General features: G+C 44.8%; 1 protein-coding gene and 1 long non-coding RNA gene across 4 annotated transcripts in view; both read right to left on the bottom strand.

The window, feature by feature from the left end:
- Positions 1–7,780, bottom strand: part of RASGEF1C (RasGEF domain family member 1C) — a 68,246-nt gene extending 60,466 nt beyond the window's left edge. The window contains exon 1 of one of the 2 annotated variants that reach the window (XM_015875614.2): positions 7,579–7,780. The gene's annotated coding sequence lies outside the window, so the exon portion shown is untranslated. Of the gene's footprint in view, positions 1–7,139; positions 7,418–7,578 lie in introns of those variants that run through there. The other variant, XM_015875615.2, reaches the window with a different exon arrangement.
- Positions 7,781–8,329: 549 nt separating this feature from the next.
- LOC107320103 overlaps positions 8,330–20,368 on the bottom strand; it is a 44,194-nt gene continuing 32,155 nt past the window's right edge. The window contains exons 1-3 of one of the 2 annotated variants that reach the window (XR_004308880.1): positions 18,541–18,670; positions 15,741–15,874; positions 8,330–12,166 (exon numbers count right to left, since the gene is read on the bottom strand). This is a non-coding gene — a long non-coding RNA (uncharacterized LOC107320103). Of the gene's footprint in view, positions 12,167–15,740; positions 15,875–18,540; positions 18,671–20,368 lie in introns of those variants that run through there. The other variant, XR_004308879.1, reaches the window with a different exon arrangement.

The following is a 20,368-nucleotide window of genomic DNA, read 5'->3' on the forward strand; positions in this document are numbered from 1 at the left end:
GTACACTACGTAATGAGACGGGCTACCAGGGCTTTGCTATCACCTCCTGAACAGTTTCCCTCTAGAGAGAAACAGAAGGATCCAAAGGAGCCAAGCCACCTCCAGCACCTTAGTAACAAACTGCAGCTACTCTGCCTTTATAAAGTTTTATCAAGGGTATTTTAAAGCAATTCTAAACAGCATTTCAGATGGTTATTACACATATAACGTATGCACACACTGAATGAAAGCACAAATCCCATCTCTGACACGCACAGGAAGCTTGTGCCTCTGGCAGCCTCCATGAAGGCAGGAAGGAGAAAGCTCTCCCTCAGCTCATATCCCACCTTGCTCTACTCCAGATCTCACTTTCAGCACCCATCCTAAATTCATACAGTCACTGCTCATCTCACAGAAGCAAACATTCGTACAGCTCACGTAGGACCAAAGAGCCAAGTATGATGCTATAGGGTGGTAAGAAAGTCTCCTCCCTGAGTAGCCAGCAGCCCTTGTCCTTAATTTGCAAATACCCAGGCCCAGAGACTGCTCCCGACTTGTGAAGAACTGCTCACATGCCCTAAACACTTCAGCCAGTTCTGAAATGTCCACAAGGTCACAGGTTTAGCATGTTCAACACTATCATAATGGTGTATTTTGAAGAGGGGGAACTTAAGACCACTCTAAGCTGTGGTCTTTCAAACTTTGCTGGCTTCTTTTCTTGGTTGCATTGAGCACTTCTGATGCAGCAAACACTATTGAGGCGACAAACTGACTACCAAAACATACATGAAAGCCTCACACAAAACTGAAGCAATCACTAAAAACACTCCAGCAAAGGACCACTTGATTCTGTCAGATCAGGTCTCCATGGTCATGTGCCATGACCCAGAAGTGTCAATAAGAGAAATTAACTACTTCATCTGTCTTTCACTGCGCTTTTCTCCTGCTAATAGGTATTGTAGTTTATCCTTGACCTATGAGAAAAAACACACAGAATCCCACTGTGGCCATGACCCAGGTGACAGTGTGGAGGAGGAGGGTCATATCAAATGCCCAAACAGCTCCAACAATCAAAACCACTTCTGGACTTGTGGCAGAAGGATGGGAAATAGGAAAGTATTACTCAAGTAAAGGATACCCAACCAACCCACCCTTAAGGCTTCATACTTCCAACCCAATGGGTTCTCCTGGATCCACTGTTTGCTGCTGCATTCATAACCTTGGTGAATTATGTCATACTGTGTCATCCTAACAGCCAAATCATGAGTGACCCATGTAACTGCTACCCCAGTTTCTCTGCATGCAGATAAAGGCCTGCACAGTTTCTGTCTGAATAAGATGACAACTGAATGAAGTGATAGGAAATACCAGAAGACCTCTAAAGTTCTCTTTGCTCTTCCCAGACCCACTGAGTGCAGATGCACAGAGCAGCTTGCTTTTTGCCTGCACCAGCATGGAAAGTAGCAGCTTCCTGCACTCGTGGCTCTCTCTATCTGCTCTGATTTGTAGACAATAAGTTCTCTGGAACATGAGATCCAAGCCTCAATGACCAGACCCTACATGCTATATGATGTTTATACACATGCATTGGAACAGACTGTATGTACATATTCAAAGTCGCTGTAATCAGGAAATGAGCCATGAAATGTGTAAATGATGGCACATTAATAATCTTTTTTTTATAGCTTAAATTAGAATCTTAGGAATTTCACAGCCAGAGACTTTTAAATAGGTCAAAAAATGTGATAATCACACTTAATGATCACACTTGCATGCACTGCATCAGAACTAGGAGTGGGAAAACCTGAGCAGAATGGATATGAACTGCTGGCACAGCCAAAAAAAGCATGTAGCAAACCTCAAGTGATTTTTAAACCAAAAACAAACACATAGCCCAGACCAGAAGCTTTTTTCCTTTTGGTCCTGCATGTCAGAACTGAGCTGTAAGATTCCACATCATCAGAAATTGACTGCTGTGCCTCTGTCACTTTCTTTTAGCCAGCTCTGCAGATTAGCAAACGCTCCAGGTTTGACCCCTTAGAACTGGAGAGCACGTAGTGATAAAGAGAAAGCACTCCCTACCTGAGGAATACACTTTATTATTGGATTTGGCCACAGACATTTCATCCCTGGCACACATCAGCATTTTTGATTTTTTTAGTGAAAGAAACAAGAACCCACAGAACAATCACAATAAACATTTAGGCTCCAAATCAGGGGAGTACCTCCAAGTCCAGACACGTCTATGTTCTCTTTATACCAACTAGGTTTTATGGACTATAAGACTAACAGAAAAAACATGGAATGAATGAGAATTCCAGGGAAATGCACCATAGCTGCTAATTAATACCTTTCTGCCAAGATGCTGAGACATCACCAAAAAGCTAAAACCAAGAGGAAAAAAATAAATCACCTATACTTTGTGTCAAACTGAGGAAACAGAGTCAATGTTTGTCTACTGCAAAAGTACAAAGTCAGCAGGGGAGACTGCTCGGAAGCTTCTAAGAAAGCTACAGAGAAACGTTTTTGGGTTTCTTTTTTCCTCCAGTCAAAATTGGCTCCTTCTGAAAAACAAAGCAGGGCAAAAGATGAAAGGTTCTGTTTTCTGAAGCCAAAGATGAGGAATACAAAGAATATTAACGACTAACAAGTCTGCCCGTAAGTGCCATGAGCTTAGCGGTAATAGGGGCAAAAAGGAAGAACAGGTCTGCTATTAACTAATGAAGTTTCTGATCTAATGAACAGTGATGAAGTCTGATTGGGTCGTTTATGATTCCATAGCATGAGTTGAGAAAAACACAGGTTCCCTATGAAGGATAAAGAGAAAGATGACATTACAGACACAGGAAAGCTCAGGATGACCGTGGGTTTCTCACAAAGCATGATGTGGCAGTAAGCTCCCTATCAGTGCTCATCTCTCCTTCCCACCTCTGTGTATGCGCAGGTACACAAGATGTCTGTCCTGCAGGAGACTGAAGAATTGTTCCAGATGTGTCACGTGGCTTACATGGCACTTCTAGTCAATTCAATCACAAAATATTATATTCTCATGAATCACATTTCCCAAAGGAAAGCTTTAAAACAGAGAGCTTTGCCTTCATCGTGGTTATCAAATGCAGCATCAACCTGCCCAACCACCACAGCTCCCCAGGACACTGACATTCCCCATCACAGGAGGGATCTGTTGACCAGGGGCAGAGCAGCACAGAGGCTGTGCCCAACCCCTCTTCTCTGCACCACCACACAGCACCAGCACAAAGCACAGCCCTCCGCAGCTGACATTCACCCATTTGCTTCTGAGAAATTCTTTGAACTGTAGGAAACAAAGCAAAACAAAGCCATGGAGAAAAGAAAGAGCCAGAAGTGACACTAGGCAAACCTGAGATTTGGAAACTGATTCATTTGCCAGCTCATAGGCATACACACCTAACGTGTCTATTTACATACTAGACTCAGGCTCTCCACTCCATAGAGGCATTCTGAATATATTTTACATCAGGAAGAACTCAACCATCACCGCACTTGCAGGAAAGAGGATGGGAAAATCCCCCCAGTCTAAGATGTGACCATTCATGTTAAAGGAATCTCTAGTCTGCAGCTCTCCTTATAGCAAGACAGAGCCAAAGAAGGTAAAAGAGAAATTATATTTGACATTCTTTACCTCGGCAGGCCATTTCAAGCTCCTGCAGATGGACTGTATTTTGGATTGGAATCTGACCCAGTAGATATGACAAACCCTTGTGTTAACTCCAGAGGCTGTGGGATGGAAATTTGGGGAGCATGCTTACAATGTAAAAGCTGGCAGCGCTCAACCAAGTGCTGCCATAGAGCTCAGCTGCTGCCCCCGTCCTACAGGGCTGGGTATTCAAAGCTGCATATTCCATGCCCAGCTCTGTGTGACACACAGCAGCCTCAGCAGATCACCAAGTTCTCTCAGCATCTGTCTGAGAAATGGGAATAGCAACACATCCCAGTGGCATCACAAAGGCTTCCTAATGCTTGCAAGTACTTTGTAGATAAGGAACATCAAGACAGCAGTTGGCAGAAGGATTTTGGGCAGGCAGACAGGCATAAATCCAAGCACTCACATCATATATGCTTTCAGACAAGCACAGCAGCAGATCAGTTCCCTGTACTTAGTGGTTGTGGGCTTCATCCTCTCGACATACTGAGCACTGCCTTTGATCCAAAAAATGAGTCCAGGGAGAATATTCACATGGTTAATGTTAATCACATGCTTAAATTCTCTGGATTTATAGGGAGTGCAAAAGAGAAAAGTGCTCCCCAGCTCCAAAACAAATTGCCTAAAGTTATATTTAGGACACAAAGTAAACATTCAACCAGCTGAGGAAAGGCCTCTGCTCTGCACCTGCTGGATGTCTGCATCCCCGGAGAAACAAACAGGTGGGAACAGAGTCCGGGTGAGTTTGTTGAGACAAACCTTTTGTAACATCACCAACAAAGAAAGAAGCACCGCAGAGCATTTGAACAGAATGCTCAGGCAGAAAACATCCTTGAGCAAGGAAAGAAGGAACAACAAATGAAATCTGCTAAGAAACCCTTCACATAGATTTAAACTTATGATTATGAATCAATTTCCTATTAGTAAGTCCATTAATTACTGCACGCTGCGAGAGAACAGGTTCTCCCAGCAGACAGGCACTGCCAGCAGGAGCTCACAAGCACTTGTGCCTTGTAGCAGACATGGGCAGCACCCTCAGCCCTCTACATCAGAGAAGACTTAAGCTAAAAAGCTTTGGACCCTCTCTCCCCTTAAAGCCTTGTTTGTTTAAAGCACACACTGATCTCTCTCACCTGGTTTCTCTGAAATATCTGACTCTTTTAAATCGTGCTGAACTCCTGGCCAAGCTAATGGCCTGGGGCTATGCACCTCCTACACTGGCTGGTCAGGAGGTGCAGAAGGGTCTCCTCATTCCCTGCAGGTGCCTCAGTCACTCCAGCAAGGACACGGCAGCACTTTGGCACAGGTGAACCCAGTGCAGCTGAAGGTACTCACAGCCATCAGGTGAGCTGAGCTGCACGTGGTCACACACACGCTGCTGGAGAACAAAAAGTGCTTCAAGCTACGTTCCCAACTACAACACAGACATATCCCTCTCCAGATCAGTGTCAGCAGCATAAACAAATAACTGGCTTCCAGAGATGATTTTCAAAACTCTGCTTAACAAGCACACATAGCAGGAAAAGCCTCAGGCAATTAAAGGACGACTATCCATTGCTTGATCGCTCCAACAGAACTGTAAACATTACCCAGCTCACTCACAGCAGCATCACGCTTCACCAGCAATGAGAGAAGGACAAAGCACTCTGTGCCCAGCCCAAATCACCCGAGATGCTCACAAAATAAGGTGCTTACCTATCTCAATGGATTCTTAAACAAACCTTAAAAATTATTACCCCAAAAGTTGAATAAATTACACTTTAAGTTCTTTCAACTGAGCGTCACTTGGTGAAGTGCAACATATGCTATAATAGAAATGTTTTCTCCTCGACTAATGACTTCTTGCGAGGCGCACTGTATTTTAATAGCAATCCCCACTTTTACCTTAATAAACCAGGGGGAGCTATAGTAGTCATTTCCAAAGGGTTAACAAGGTAATTATCATCCTTGGTTGACTGAAGTAGGACTATACAAACTGTGTACAGAAATGTACTCCTACCCTCACCTGCCCTAACCCCAAACTGACAGCAGATGGAATTACATTGCTGGGTGAGGCTGCAAGAAGTCCAAGTGAAGTCAGCACAGCAGTAGAAATGCTGGTTTTCTCTCCCATTGCAAGACAGTTTGCTATCCCAACACTTGCAGGTGCTACAGAGCACCACAAAATGCAGTTATTGCCCTGCAATGTTGAAATCCCTGGGAGAGGGACCCAGCAGACACCTCCATGACTCCCAGAAGCAGCAGAACCACTTCTCATGATGGACAGTAAACTGCAAGGTACAGCTTCAAGAACATCTCTTATGATTAGACCGCTCTGACATCTCCGGTGCCTTCTCTTTGTTCTGTAGCATCACCCAGGAGAACTACTCTAACAGATCCTTCATTACTAGCAATGTCTCTGGCTAGAATTTTGACTCATCCTTCACTCTACAATGCCTTCCTTGCAATCTAGAAAGAACTTGAAGGTAAAAAATGAATGCACTCTCCATATCACCCCTTTACTTAACCCATGTCCATCCCAAGCAGACCACTCCTCTCATCCATAACAATGTAAGCAAGGATAATGGACTCAGAACATCACTCAGTGCAGAAGCAGGAGATGCCCCCGGCTGCACCACAGAGCAGTTATTCTAGAGCAGGGGCTGAGCCTGGCAAGGCTTGCTGGAATAGACCTGTTGGCTTAGGAGGAGCAATTAACTTCCAGTCTAATTTCCTTCTGATCTAAGTCCAGAATGACTCCCATTAAATCAATTACTGACATGGTGTCACTCTGGATTGTGGTCTCAAATAGAGCTTGTGAAATACAGGCTCTATTACATCTAATCTAATACATTCTTTTATACTAGGAAATACCTGTCCAGGAAATGTCTTCTGTGCAATGCAAGCATCATTATATTAGGTTTTAGTAACAACATGAGGTGTACCAACCCTTCAGCCTGGAAATCTCAGGGGTGGGAAACCGCCTTAAAGGGCCATCAGGTCCAAAGGATACAACCTGGACACAGTTCCTCCTCCATACTACTCTGCTCCTCCCAGCCTCTTGGTGTTTCACATTGCACCACAGCATCCCAGAGGGTCCACACACACAGCACCAAACCCCTTGAGCTGTGCTGTGTCACCCAGGAACACCCTGTGTATCAAAGCCTGTGCTGAGGGGCAGTGCAGCTGCTCCCATGCCCTGGTAATTAGGTGCTACGGACACGCTCCTGCTGTAAGTGCATCTTTGACATAACATAGCATGACAATTTCTTCAGAGCCACAGAAATGCAGCGCATACAAATAAACCTGAACGCTGAAACCATTTCATTGTTCATAAGAATATGCACACTGCACCTGTTACGACCATGGGCACTGCCCGTGCCTCGGAGCTGATTAATTCAGCCTCCACCAAACCCGGCTGCCTGGGAGGACTGTTAAATTCCAAGAGCAAATAAAACACCGCAAAAAAAAAAATCATTTTATGAAATTAAATCCTTACCAGATATACAGGGAGAGATCTTTAAATCCGAGCTAAGGAAAACAATCCACAAACTGACATTTTTCCCTGAGCTTCTCTTACGACCGCGGAGTCAGTTTAAATTAAATTTAGCTGAAAGCAAATAACTCTCGGACTGACAGCGCTGAAGTCCCAGCCTGGAACAGCTGCCGGGGAACCCAGCCCAGGACTCCGAGCAGGGGGAGGCACGACGGGACGCGCAGCCCGAGCCGTGCGGGAGCAGCCCACGGGGAATCGCTTCCGCAGTGCCCGGGGGGAGCAGGTGGCAAAGGCGGGCGGGTCCCCACCGGCAGCACGAGTGGAGCATCGCCGGGTTTTGAGGTGGGAGGGAAAAACGGGAGGAGCTCGGGAGGGGGACACGGAGCTGCGGCAACGCGGTGTTGGGGGGGGAGGAAAGGGGGAGGGGAGCGGGGCTACTCACCGAGCTACGCGCGGCTGATGCCCCCGCTGCCGTCCATGGGGGCGGAGGGGCGATGGGAGCCCGCTGCGGGCGAGAGCCGCCCCGCGATCCGCCGCATCTGCCCGCCGCTGCGGAGGAGGAGGAGGAGGCGGCGGTAGAGGAGGAGGAGGAAGAAGAGCAGCCCGTGCCGCACCGCCCCGAGCCCCAGCGCAGCCCCAGCGCAGCCCGGCCGCAGAGCGCCGCCTGCCCGCAGCGCCCGGCACGGGACCGGCTGCGAGACACAGCGAGCGTGGCTCCAGGGGCAGGTGCAGCTCCAGACCCGCAGCACAACGCAGCGATGGGGACACGGCGCAGCTCCGGCAGCTGCAGCGCCCCGGGGACGGGCCAGAGCTCGGGCAGGGAAGGAGGGTGAGAAAGGGCGTAAAGCGGCTGAGTGTAACGTGGCCGGGCATCGAGCCGCCCCGCGAGGGATCCTAATGAAGTACAGCTGTTCCCTGATATAATTATAGCGTCCTCCTCCTGGTAATTGGCTTTGGCAGTTGTGCTGATCAGAATCCCCTCAGTGTAATTTCCCTGCAGCCCCTCCTTGCTGGGGGCAGAACGCAGCCAAATCCTGTCCTTGTCTCCCTGAGGACCCACAGTGTGTGGGAAAGGCCCTGTGTGTCCAGCCCCTGAAACCCCACGGTTACAGAGCTGTGATTTTGGTGGATGCCTTTAGTTCCCAAATAGCAAAAGCAAGGGATGGTGTTTATTTATTTATTTATTCATTTAATAACCATACGTCCTTGAAAAAGCAAAATAAATGGGCAAGGTGTAGAAAAAGAGGGCACAGCATCTCAGATTTACAAGCAAAAGGTTACTGCAAATGCTTAAGAAGTGCTATCCTCTGGAAGCACAGCACCTTGTCAGGTTGGCCCGTAGGATGCCCAGAGCTGGCTGAGCAGAACAGCCCAGGTCCTCTGCTGCTCCCTCACTCTACCTGCGCTCTCCATAGGCTGGATAAGCTGCAGCTGGTTCAGACGCTCCAGTTCTTCCCAGATGAGTTTGTCATTAGAGCAATTGCCAACGAGGGCACGCTAATACAAGCCAGATGTGTGGGTGTTTGATGTGTGTATGTGGGGAAAATGGATCAGGCCCACCAAATCATCTTGCAGAGCACACGCAGCCAACCCCAGGTTATGATTTCCAGTCACTACAGGCCCTGGACCTGACTGCTTTCCCTGGCTGAATCAGAGTTGAAACGTGGCTGCCCCGTACCTGCTGACACTTGGGTGCTATGAGGAGTGTAAATACTCCAGATAAGCAGGATTAGGGAACTTTCCTAGCCCAGGGTGGCTACAGTCCTGTGAGCAAAGGCCAGCTTCCCAGCCCAGGCCCTCAATAAGTCACCCACGTTATATTCAGCAGCAGCACCAACAGGACCACTGTGGACTGAAAATGACTGTCTCAGAATGACACAAGAAGATTAGCATGCTTACCTTACTGACAACATCCTTGCTTTTCTTACGCTTCATGGACCTTCCAGCAGGAGTATGAAGACCTTCTCCCCACAGTTCTACACATCAGTATTTTTCACCTGCCTCTCACCGACTCATTTGCTAACATCTTTCCAGATGTTAAACTGTTGAGTGTATGACTTCCAAAGATGAGCTTTGTCAAAGGGAGGAGGAACAGTGAATTCTGTTTTAGCTTCTGTTACAGTCAGAGCTGACTTCAACTTGTTCCTCACATATTCCAGGGTAACTGGAATTCATTACATTTTAATTCTTTCTTTCTTGAAGGAAATAAGGTAATGTCACTGTTTGATCCTAAGCAAGTGAGAACAATGCCTTTTTTCCCCTGGTATGAGGCACCTGTCCAACATTTTATTAATTTTGCTAATTGCATTAAGCAACATGCAGCACTGAATAGTCCTTGGCTGTTAATTCCCAGATCACTGTAGTTAAGTTGACTGTTACACAAGTAAAATTCGTAGCAGGAAAAGAGGGGAAAAAAGGACATTTTAGACTCACAGTGGCAAAAAACTGATCATAGCAGTTCTCAGTTCTGATCAGCTTCTGTCAGCAATCACGTGGTAATCATGGAAGACGACGTTAGGACTCACTGCCACATGCTTCTGAGCTGTACGGGTACGAGAGAGATTGATTGATAGATCTTACATGTTCAGACATTTATACAAACGAGAAACATTAATTTTCCACATGTGAATATCTCATGGAGATTTCTATGCAGATCATTTGTATCTGCTCTTTCATTTTGTTACGTGTGAACCTGATAATAATCTGGATTTACATACACAAATTACTGGAAGGTCTGGATCTGGCACACCGGGGAGTCGTTTCTGGCTAGCAGCACTAGAGATGTGATAACTATTTAGACAACTATATAAAATGAAACCAGCACTTGTCAAGGGAAAATGCATTGTTATGAAAACTGGAACCGGTATGTTCTCAAATCAGACTGTAGTCTGTGAAAAAGTTAATCAGAAATCCACTCCTGCCACTCCGCCACAATGCTTTTCCTATTTCTTTCTCCCCTTTCCACACCCAGAAGTAGAGAGCTGCAGAGGCAAAAGCAGCAGCATATGCTGCAGATGTGCAAAAGCGCTAAAACACTGCTTAGAGCAGGGAGAGGCAAAGGTCCTGCACTCCACATTGGTGGCTCTGCCTGCATGGATCAAGCACACGTGTGCCCAGGGAGGACATCATCCATGATGTGAGTGTGACACACATTGGGATTGGCTGTGTGTGTACATGGGAGGTTTGACATGGAAATGCTGGTCTTGATACTTCTGGTTCTGAGAGCAGCTGAGACCTGAATTCTGCTCCAGAATTAGGAGAAGAAACAAGGCCAGAGGAGACCTATGGAAGAAGCTGCAGCTGTCAGGTGGTGGTTTCTGGCTGACATGTCCACATTTCCCATGTTTGAGAAGCACAAGGGCTTTTGAACATGTTTTTTTAGAGTGGGTATTGCCTCTGCTTTTTCTTATTTGATCATCAGGGTATCTATGCTGCAACCAACCAGAAGAAAACTGAATGGAAGCAAGTGGCAAATAATAATAAAAAAGCCTGTCAAGCCACTGCTAATTACATTAGTTTATATATGCTGTTTATAATTAATCTACTTAGACATTCATTTTCTTACCTCATTAAAGACTATATCTTCCCAGGACCCTCACCTCTGTCCATTGCCTTTGTGGCAGACAGTAGAGATAGGTACAATTACTCAGCTCAGTATTTATGAAGTACTCCAAAGTACTTTGATGCAGCAGCATAGTAAATTCTCTGTAGCAGCTAATTGTCTCATTTTAATGCATTTTTAATGAGACACCTGGGAGAATACAAAAACAACACAAACCCACAGAAAAACAATATTTTTCATTGGCTTCACAGTCCCTCCTCATTTCTGTCTTCCTGCAAAAGGGCTTTTTCACATTAACACACAAAGGGGCAGCCCCTTTGCTTCACCCAGCTGTGTGACAGCATCGTTCTCTGACACACCATGACCCACCATCCATGGGCATGGCAGAGTCTATAAAACACCACGGAGGGAATCCAGGGAGAAGAGTCCTCCATCCAGACTGCAGATGTTCCACGTCCCCATCACTTTTGTCTCTCGAGGCAGCAAAGGTGCATTTATGCTGCCAGCAGGCTGCAGAAGGTAGGTTTCTCATTCCTTGTCATCTGAAACATAGATGTAACCCTCAGATAGGAAATTAAAAAGGTGGCAAAGGATTTTAAGTGCACTTCCAGTTGGTGCTGGCCTGCCCAGATGCCTTAGCCTGCAGTCACTAACTGGTTTCAGCTGGTGAGAGCTCCGGTCCAAGTTCAGTAGCTGTGATGTTCAACAATGTAATGACATTTAATACTATTAACATGCCAACAAACTGGTTTCTTTCTTTCTCTCTTCCTCTCCTTCTCTCTCTCTTTTTTAATGTATCTTTGTTTCTTAATTCATAGAGGGGCTTTGCACATCTGCAGTACTTACAGAGACAAGGGGCTTGTTGATTCCAGAAGGCCTCTCTAGTCTGTGCTGTGGCTGTGGTAGAGTACCCAGCACAAACACTCAGGTGAGTTGCAAAACTCCCCTTGAATTTTGCTGCTTCTGGTAAATGCCTCAGAGTTAGGAGCTGGCTGCTTCCAGAGTGCTGCAAAGCTGCTGAATTTGTTTGAAGCAAGGGGCAGAGGGTCACCTTGCAACCATAGGTCAGGGAGAGCATCACTTTTGGGAAATGAATATTGACTCACTGAACCTACAATAACAGTGATGAAAAGCTCAAATCTCATAGCACTTAATAGTCCTTTGTTGATAAAGATTATTTTGACAAGACCTCCAGGAAACGTACTTTCTCACTGCAAACTCATTTCCAGTCTGCTTTTGCCCTCACTGTATTTCATCTCTTCTTATAAGATGGATCTTTTTTTTCTTCACAGATGAGATCCCGGTTTCTTTCCAGACTTGGACAATAGTGCAGTTGAAAAGGGTGACAAAACAAGCTTCTTCTCAAGCTGCCACACAAAAGACGTCAGTCAGGATATTTGCAACAAACACAGGCTTCGAATGCGAGGGCTCCCATTTCCTGGCAGTGTTGCTCTACACGATGTTTTTTCTGGAAGGAATCAATTACATCAGTGGGCTCGGGGATGTATGTTAAAATGGTTTAATCAGAGTTGAAAATCACAGTACAGAAAGGGGCTTCAGTTCTTCTGGCTGGACACAATGTACTCCACTTGGGAGACGGTACGGAATTTCACTGATACCAGACACATTAGCTCATCTCCATCCACTCTTAGCATGGCTGGTGGCAGTACTGTATGAATCTGATTCAGCAAAGCACTGAAGCACATGCTAAACATTAATTTCTTCAATTAGACTTAGACATGTGCTCTGGGCTGAGGATATGCCACAATACCCACAGAAATCACAGCACCGTTCATCAGGTAATTTGTTTCGACCAGTGAGTTCCTCTATAGATAGAAGTCTTGTCATGTTTCCCATACGCCTGTCTGTTGCTTGGTTCTCCCTGCTGACTTTATTCTTACATTTCTAGGCAGTCTTTCAGGATGTAACACTTCCTCTTCATTATACATTTGTACAACATCTAGTACAAATAGGGCTGTGGTTTCTATAGCTCTCATAACACCAGTTATGAGTTATTACATCAGTTATTACAACAGGAATGGATTAAGTGTGAGCTTTACTGCCTTCCTAAATAGAGGCTTATAGTTAGACCCTAATCTTTCTCATGCTTTCCTCAGTGTATGAAATGGGTCTTTACTCAACCCAGCTTGCTTTAGGTCCCCGTGGGGCAAAATGTCTGTGGGTGGAATGACATCTGTTTGAAAGGATCAATAGCAAGTGAGAAGTGAAGATTAAAAGGTCTGGAAAACTTCTAAGACTTCACTTGATACATTGTGTAACACGAAGGTTGTAGCAAGATGACAGCAGCTGCGTTCCTATGTGACTTGACAAGCTATGGAAATGCTGAATGTTTCTGCAGTAAGCCAATCTGCTGATAAGAAATTAAAGCAGTGGTTAATTAGAGACCAGGTTCAAGGGAAAGCTCAGCTGAGCCTACAGAGTTATTGCTTCACTGATAGAGTGTGAGATTTCAAAAGAAGCACTGAGTATAGGCAGGTAACCTGCAAAAGATGGGCCAAAGCCCACTCTGTTCCACCAGTATAGAATTTATCATCAGTAGAAGCAGACTCAGGCTGATAATCATCAGTAAGTTTCAGTGAACGCTGGAATTGGCTGCTTAATTGTGTGAGAGTTGCAAGAGAAAGATAAAGGTGGATCTAAGTCATTATCCAGGGGCAAGTTCTAACACCGCCGGACAAACATTTTGCTGAAGGGTCTTTCTTAGGCACTGGGTTTTTATCTGAATTCTATCAGCTGCATTCCTAAGAGGAGGAAAAAAACCCACAAGAGCAAACCCTCACCAAGAGAAGAAACAGTATGTGTTTGATTGACAGCCATGTATTTTTTTTGCTTTGTTTTAAATTAGAATTTTCAAAGGGGTAGGGCCAAGGACCTTCTCTTGCAAAAGACCAAAGGTCACATCCTTTGCTTGTCTAAACCAAGTTGGCTTCATTGACTGACCTTTGTTGATTTATAACAGCTGAGTGTCTCTACTGAAAGTATAGACCAGACACAGAACCAGCAGCACACCCGTGCCTGCTCTTCCGTGATTCCAGGTAAAGCATGATTCATACCCAAGTGCAGGAGAAGTGGAATGCAAAAAACAAACAGAAGACAAGGTGAAAAGTAATTTCGTTTCTTTGACTGCAGATAAAAGAAAGAGGGAAAGAAGCCTAACACTAGAAATTCTTCATTAGATTCCTTCTCTTTAGAAACCTGTAAACTATGAAGGCAGGCTCTTTACTGAATTAGGATTTTTGGCAGAAAAAATAAATATTGTTGTGGGAATTATTGCAGCATGCATCCAGTAGAAATGCCTAAACAGAAATGCACTGTAAATGTAAGGGCTATTAAGCTGAGCTGAAATATATAGATCATATTTAAACTGAAAGGAGGTAAATAATCCGTTGCACTTATGTGATTGCCATTGGCAGAAAAGGAAGTAATGCAGAATTATGATAAAGGGTACAGCCAATAATGGAAGCTGTGGCTGGTGTCCCAGAAAGAGACACCACCCAGAACTGGTGAGTAAAGAAAGTAGTAAGATAAATAAAGTAGTGACAAAACCAAGTACACAATCTGTTTTGTTGACCATAGGCCTACACAACCATTCTCTGCATGCAGAGAGGCCTGGCCAATGACTGAAATTGCAGGGCATAGAACACTGGGGTGGGGAAGCCTTGACTAACCTGAAATTATGGGCTGCTGGCATTTAATCTTGCTGTGTGACAGGCAAGTGTGTGTACACCTGTGTGTGCTGGTGCATGGACTGCTCTCCATTTCAGCCCAAACTGGAAGGTGACAGTTTGCTTTAGTTAGTTTTAAATGGTTCGAATTATGTAAACATTAATTTCACAGTTAAAGGTTGAGATAGTAGATACTGTGAAAAGAAAAATTAAAGAACAAATGTGTGTACAAGAGTAGAAAGTTTTGCTGCTCTGTGCTACGGAGGAGAAAACTGTGAGATGGACAAAGCAGACAGCTTCAACAGGAATTACCCCATAGGGGCAAAGTATTTTCTTAGTGAGAACAGAAAGTGATTTTTATTTTGGCCACAGAAGGTATTAAGGCTCGCTATCTGTGATGGAGTCTTTCTGACTTCAGAACCAGCAGAGCAATACTGTGTGTCCAATATCAAGTCGCAAAACAATTTATTTGCCTTTTCCATCAGAACACACTGTTCCTACAGGGGCGTAATTTTACAGCTCAGCACTCGTGCTGGCTCTGAAAGCTTCTATTGAGACAGAAATCTCTCAGATAATAGAAAACTGTCTTAGGCCCCATTCTCTTGCATCTCAGCTGCCGTCTGTCCATTCGGGAGTTTATAGCAAGCTCATCTTTGCAATAATAGAGAGACTTTATAAGAGGTCTTAAAAGGCCAGCACTTTCCAACAGCATCCTTGTCCCCCTTCCCCCACTGCTGCCTCTTTTTCCTCTCTTGTTTCTGTGAATCACTCATCGCTGCAAGTCAGATCTGCTAGTAATGAGAGATCTTGCACTGAATTTGGGGTGTGTCAAGATTTGATATCATTTTGACCTCCAGCGGCGAAGTACCCTGCAGCCCAAGGGTATAATCACCCCAACACTGACTGCCCACAGGAGCAGTCACTGTGATACCCTCATCTCTCACCTCCGTACCTGTGCTGCTCACTGATGCAGGCTCTCAAGATGCTGTAGCTGACTCTGTCTGCCCTATGGGCAACTCAATAAACAGACCTAAGCTGCTCAAAACAGCCTCTCCGCTGTTTCATTTCCCCACTATGGGACTACTGTTGGTCCAGAAATAGAAACAACAGTACAAATATTCAACCCCAAGCCAGTCTATCACTGAAGCTGAAATCTCCTGACAGCAGCAGCCCATGCCCCAAGATGTCCCCAGCTGCAGCAGGGCAGCCAGACCCACAAGCCAGGCTTTCCCTGGTAGGAAATCTTCCCCTGCTTTTCCCATGGGAAGGATCACAGACCCACGGCTCTTTTACAAAAAGATGGATAAATACAGGAGAAGTCAGAAATATGGCAGATAGCTGCATTTCATTACTTACCCCTTTAGTCATCCAGAAAGTTATACTTACAAAGTGATAGTAAACACTGTTATCTCTGTGTTCTGGGTGGGTGCGAAGTATAACTTGAAGGACACTCTCAAAGCTGCAACTGGTTTCCTTTAGGTTGTAAATTTCTGTAATACAAAGGAATTAACTTCTTTATTACTGTATCAGAGAAGGCGGCTGGGTTTGCTTAATATCCAAAGATTCTGGGTCTAGACAGGTGGCAAGGCAGCCCTTCATCAGCAGATGGAGGAAAAAAATACAGCCTATTTCTCTGGTGTATTTGTTTTAACATTTTTCATTGCCAACATTCAATTAGTCAGCAAGGTTAATCTTTAGCTAGAGTTCTTTGCAAGGACTGTCTTTCTTTCCTCCTCTCTGCCACACTTCCCCATGCATGGAGTCTTTGTATTCAAAAAGGCAGGGAATGACTCGGGGAAACAACAAAGCTGTTGCCTTCTCCCTAAAGTCTGTTCGATGGAGCAGGCAGTGCACTGGGCTGCGCTAGGACACCCCCACAGACTGAAGTCTTGTCCAAAACAACAACCCCAGCCAAACCACCAATATCTGCTCTTAAATGTCAAGCAGAGGAATTCAGCCCAGATGTGTCACTTCCTCTGCTGAAATCGCATTCTGGCAGCCCCCACTGTCCCCACCAGTCAGAACCAGCTCCTGTTGAGATTCTGAGTGGGTTTATTGCAGCTCAGAACTGTTGGGAGAAGCTGAGCAGGGATGCTTCAGGAAAAAGGAAAAAAAAGAAAGAAAAGCAGCAGTCAGACTTCACACATAAACTCTTTTTTTTTTTTCCCTGAAGTTATTGAACTTCAGAAGAAAAACTGCAGATTGTGAAGCTCAGATCTCTTCCCAGCAGAGTACCCTTATCTCAGCACAGACTGAAATGCAGACAGTGGGGCAGCTGGGATGGGATCACTCCTTTTCCTTCTGTTATGTGGAAGTTATGAGAGGACCAAGCCAGGTCAGATGATTTGTCTACGCATTTGCCAGCCAAAAGAACTCGGGCTCTTGTAACATAAAACCACTACAATTATAATTCTGGCTGTCCAAGGAGCATGTTAGGGAAAGTAAAAGCTGGAGAGGAGGAGGAATACTTGTTTCCTCTTTGTATGAGCAAAAGACTCATGTCAGTCACTCAAGGCAGCAGGCAAAGGCAGCACGTTTATGACGCACAACCTGCAAAAAACTGCATATCTCCTGATGTGGAGCTTCCTCAACAAAACTAGGCAAAATAACAACATGCTCAACTGCACAGGATAGACCTGTACCTTTGTATCTCATCTGGGGATTTATCTTCCTTCACACTTTAGAAAAAACAAGCTCTTTGAGATGCTGCTGGTTGCAATCAAACGTAAAACATTTAGTAATGGGAGAGGATTGTAAATAGTGCCTTACAGGAATTTCCTATAGGGCCTCCAAGCAAGAAGAATAACCCGCCTGTGAAACAACCAGTCAATATAAGAGGATATAGAGAGGCCAAAATCCTAGCAATAGATTCTATCTGTCCAATCGAACTAGAAAACACCATCAGGGAAAATTAAATTGGAAGTCTGCTTGGCCTTGGTGCCGGATTGTATTTTTAGAGCTGAAGTGCATCCAACAGGGAATGAAGTCATACAAAATTTCATTAAGCAATAAAGGAGCCAGAACTGAACTTGGGCAGAATGGGCAGAACAAAGCTGAGATGAGGAAGGAAGAGTTTAAAGGAAATGAGCTCCAAAGGAGAAAAACAAACCCATTCGAATGGCAGGCAGGGAAAATCTTTTTTTGAAGTACATTCTTCTGTGATAACATGATAAATCTAGGCATTATGGTATTTATTCTTGACAACATCCAAACCTTTTGTGTACATTACTTAAAAAGTCCACGGCTATTTGGCAAACAGGACAGAAGGAGAAGTGTCAGCTGTTAGGGGCTCCCGCTTTGAAGACAAATAGATGAACAGACAAAGAAACAAGGAAAGGCTCTAGAGTTTCAGCTGTGTGGCCACAAGCTGCTTCTTTATAGCATATGGCGTACACTAACAGGTTTATTTTCCATGAGGAGGATGTATAAACTGCCTGCAACTGCTCTTCACACTTGTCATTCTAAGTCAGAAAATGTTTCCAAGACATCCTGCAATAGCAGCCCCTTGGTTGAAACTGAACAAAGAATCCATGGGTGCCTTGGAGGTGATTTGTGGTTGGTCCACACAGGAGTGCAGGGAAGCACCCAGGGAGGTTCATCACAGAAACTGCCAAAGACAACCCGACACAATATGAAACAAGAACTATGAAACGAGGAGGGGCAGGGCTGGAGGGGGGCACTGCTGGGAAATGAAGTTAAATTCAGGTCAAGGAAGAGAAGCAGCAAGTGGCAGCACGGCTCTGTGGCTCTCCCCCAGTGCCTGGCAATGCCTGTGGGTGCCAGGGCTGCCAGCACCTGCTGCATCTCCCCCCAGGCTGCAGCCTGCCCTGAGGCCCGTTAGACACCGTGATTAATATGCAGGGACTAAAGTGACTGGCAAAGATAATCACACAGCAAGTCAATTGGCTGGCAAAGTTAATTATGCAGTGAGTCAAATGAGTGGCAAACCAACTGACTGAGGCAGAAGAAAGAAACATTTGGCAGTGACAAATGGCAAAACAAGTTACTTCGACAGGGGGTCAAGCAGGCTGGACAGGAGATGTTTCCCAGCACAGATGCTGGCAGGATGTCAGCACGGCCACTCCTGGCACTGCTCTCTGGGAGGAGAGCTGGCAGCACTCAGCCCAATCTGCCTTCTCTCCCACTGTTCAGTTACCTGTGACTATGAGTCGCTTCTCTCTGCCTTAGGCCAGCTCACTGTCCCCACTGTATATCAGTCAAGGAAGTATTTTGCACCCTCTGCAGCTAAATATAAAACAGGCGTATCGACCTGGAAGGGAAAAATGTGAACCAAACCTGAGCAGCCCATGGATACACCCCTGTGTGCTTCTCCGTGCTGCCATCAGCAATAACCTCTCCTGCACACTCAGAAGCTAAAATGGAAAGGAACCATTTTTCTTTCACCATTAACAGTCTAACGAGGAATAAAATGCATGGGCTCAGACATGGAGGTTTCTACTGACACACACCAGCAGGGCACACGGTTGCTGGAAGCCAGCTAGGATTTATTTCTCCTGACTGTGAGCAGTGGCACATCTCAAAGGCTTTGTGATGAAGATGGCAGAGAGCTTTGAGATCCCTTTGGGAAAGGTTACGTATTTCATTTCCATCTATCTAATATATATGGAAATATCCTATATATATGGAAATATTGTATTAGCAAAAGAGTAACAGACTTAAACTGACCGTGAAAGGCCTAAGAGAGGCAGGGAATTGATTTTTTTTGTTCTTCACAATATATAAGCAAACCTAGAAGTGCTGAGATCATTCTCAACAAGTTGGTTTGGTTCCATAACTCACAAGAACGTCACAACTACAGACCAAAACATTGACCAACAGCCTAGAAATTAAAGAAACAAAGTCCAACCTGTTGAAAAATGAATGCTTAATCTTGCAATCTGCAATCATTTTGGTTTAGTTAGCATTTATTCTACTGGCTGTTGGACTACGGAGGGTTTTGAGAGTATATCTGTATGGAAAGCTCGGGTATCTATAATGCAAATTTGTACTCAGTTCCTCCAACAACATAAAACAATTGATGTAAACTTTTCTTAATTGCCTACAAAGATAGTTTTTTTGTTTTGAACACAATACCTTCTGTCTGCCAAATAATGCGACGTTTTCATATCTTCCTCTTGCATTTATCTGAATGCAACATACTTCTTTTGGGATGATTCACGCTTAGTGTGGTGATGAGATTAAATTAAAAAAGTAATGAGAAAAAAAAAGCAAAACAAGGAAAGGCAACCCCCAAACACCAGGCAGTTTAAAACAAACAACAATAGCAAAGAATCACTACGGTGCATGAAAAATAAATCCTTTCTAGGTCATGCTTAAATTTGCATTAATGGCCTTCTTGTCAAATTATCTCAGGGGAACTTCAGATTAGCATGCAGAAGAAGCATGATACAAACTAGAGCAGTAATACTTGTTTTATTTACCAGACCATTTTCTCCAAAGGAACTAAATATGAGAATTTTGAGGGATCTGTCTTTCATCTTTTATAAAGGAAGTGCAGTTGGGAAGAGCTCACTGTAATTAGCAGCTAGTCAAATAGCATATAATTCTTCCCTGTATTTACTCAGCAGTGTGTACTTTAATCATGGAAAACATTCAGCTGACCTTAACCATCTCCTGCAAAGTGGCTCAGGAGCTCATTTCTTCAATTCCTGGATCAGCTCTTAGGAAAACAAATCTTACCAAGCACACTTAGAAGCAAACATAGGGTATTCCCATATCTGCAAATGAAAACATATTTAATAAATAAGATAGGGACTGAAGGAAAAAAACATCATAGGCATTTCATCTGCCACTCTGATGCATGAGTAAGGTGAGGTCACCAAAGGTTTGTTGCTGCTGTCATGGAGTGGTAGGGCTGGGTTTGGGAGCTGACAGGGATCCTGGCTTGTCTTGTTGGCTGGAACTCCAGCAGCACTGAGTGAGTGGCTGTTCCAGCTGCTTCAGCACAACGTGTGGGGCACTTA

This window comes from Coturnix japonica, chromosome 13, assembly GCF_001577835.2.
Source record: "Coturnix japonica isolate 7356 chromosome 13, Coturnix japonica 2.1, whole genome shotgun sequence".
Taxonomy (NCBI): Eukaryota; Metazoa; Chordata; class Aves; order Galliformes; family Phasianidae; genus Coturnix; species Coturnix japonica.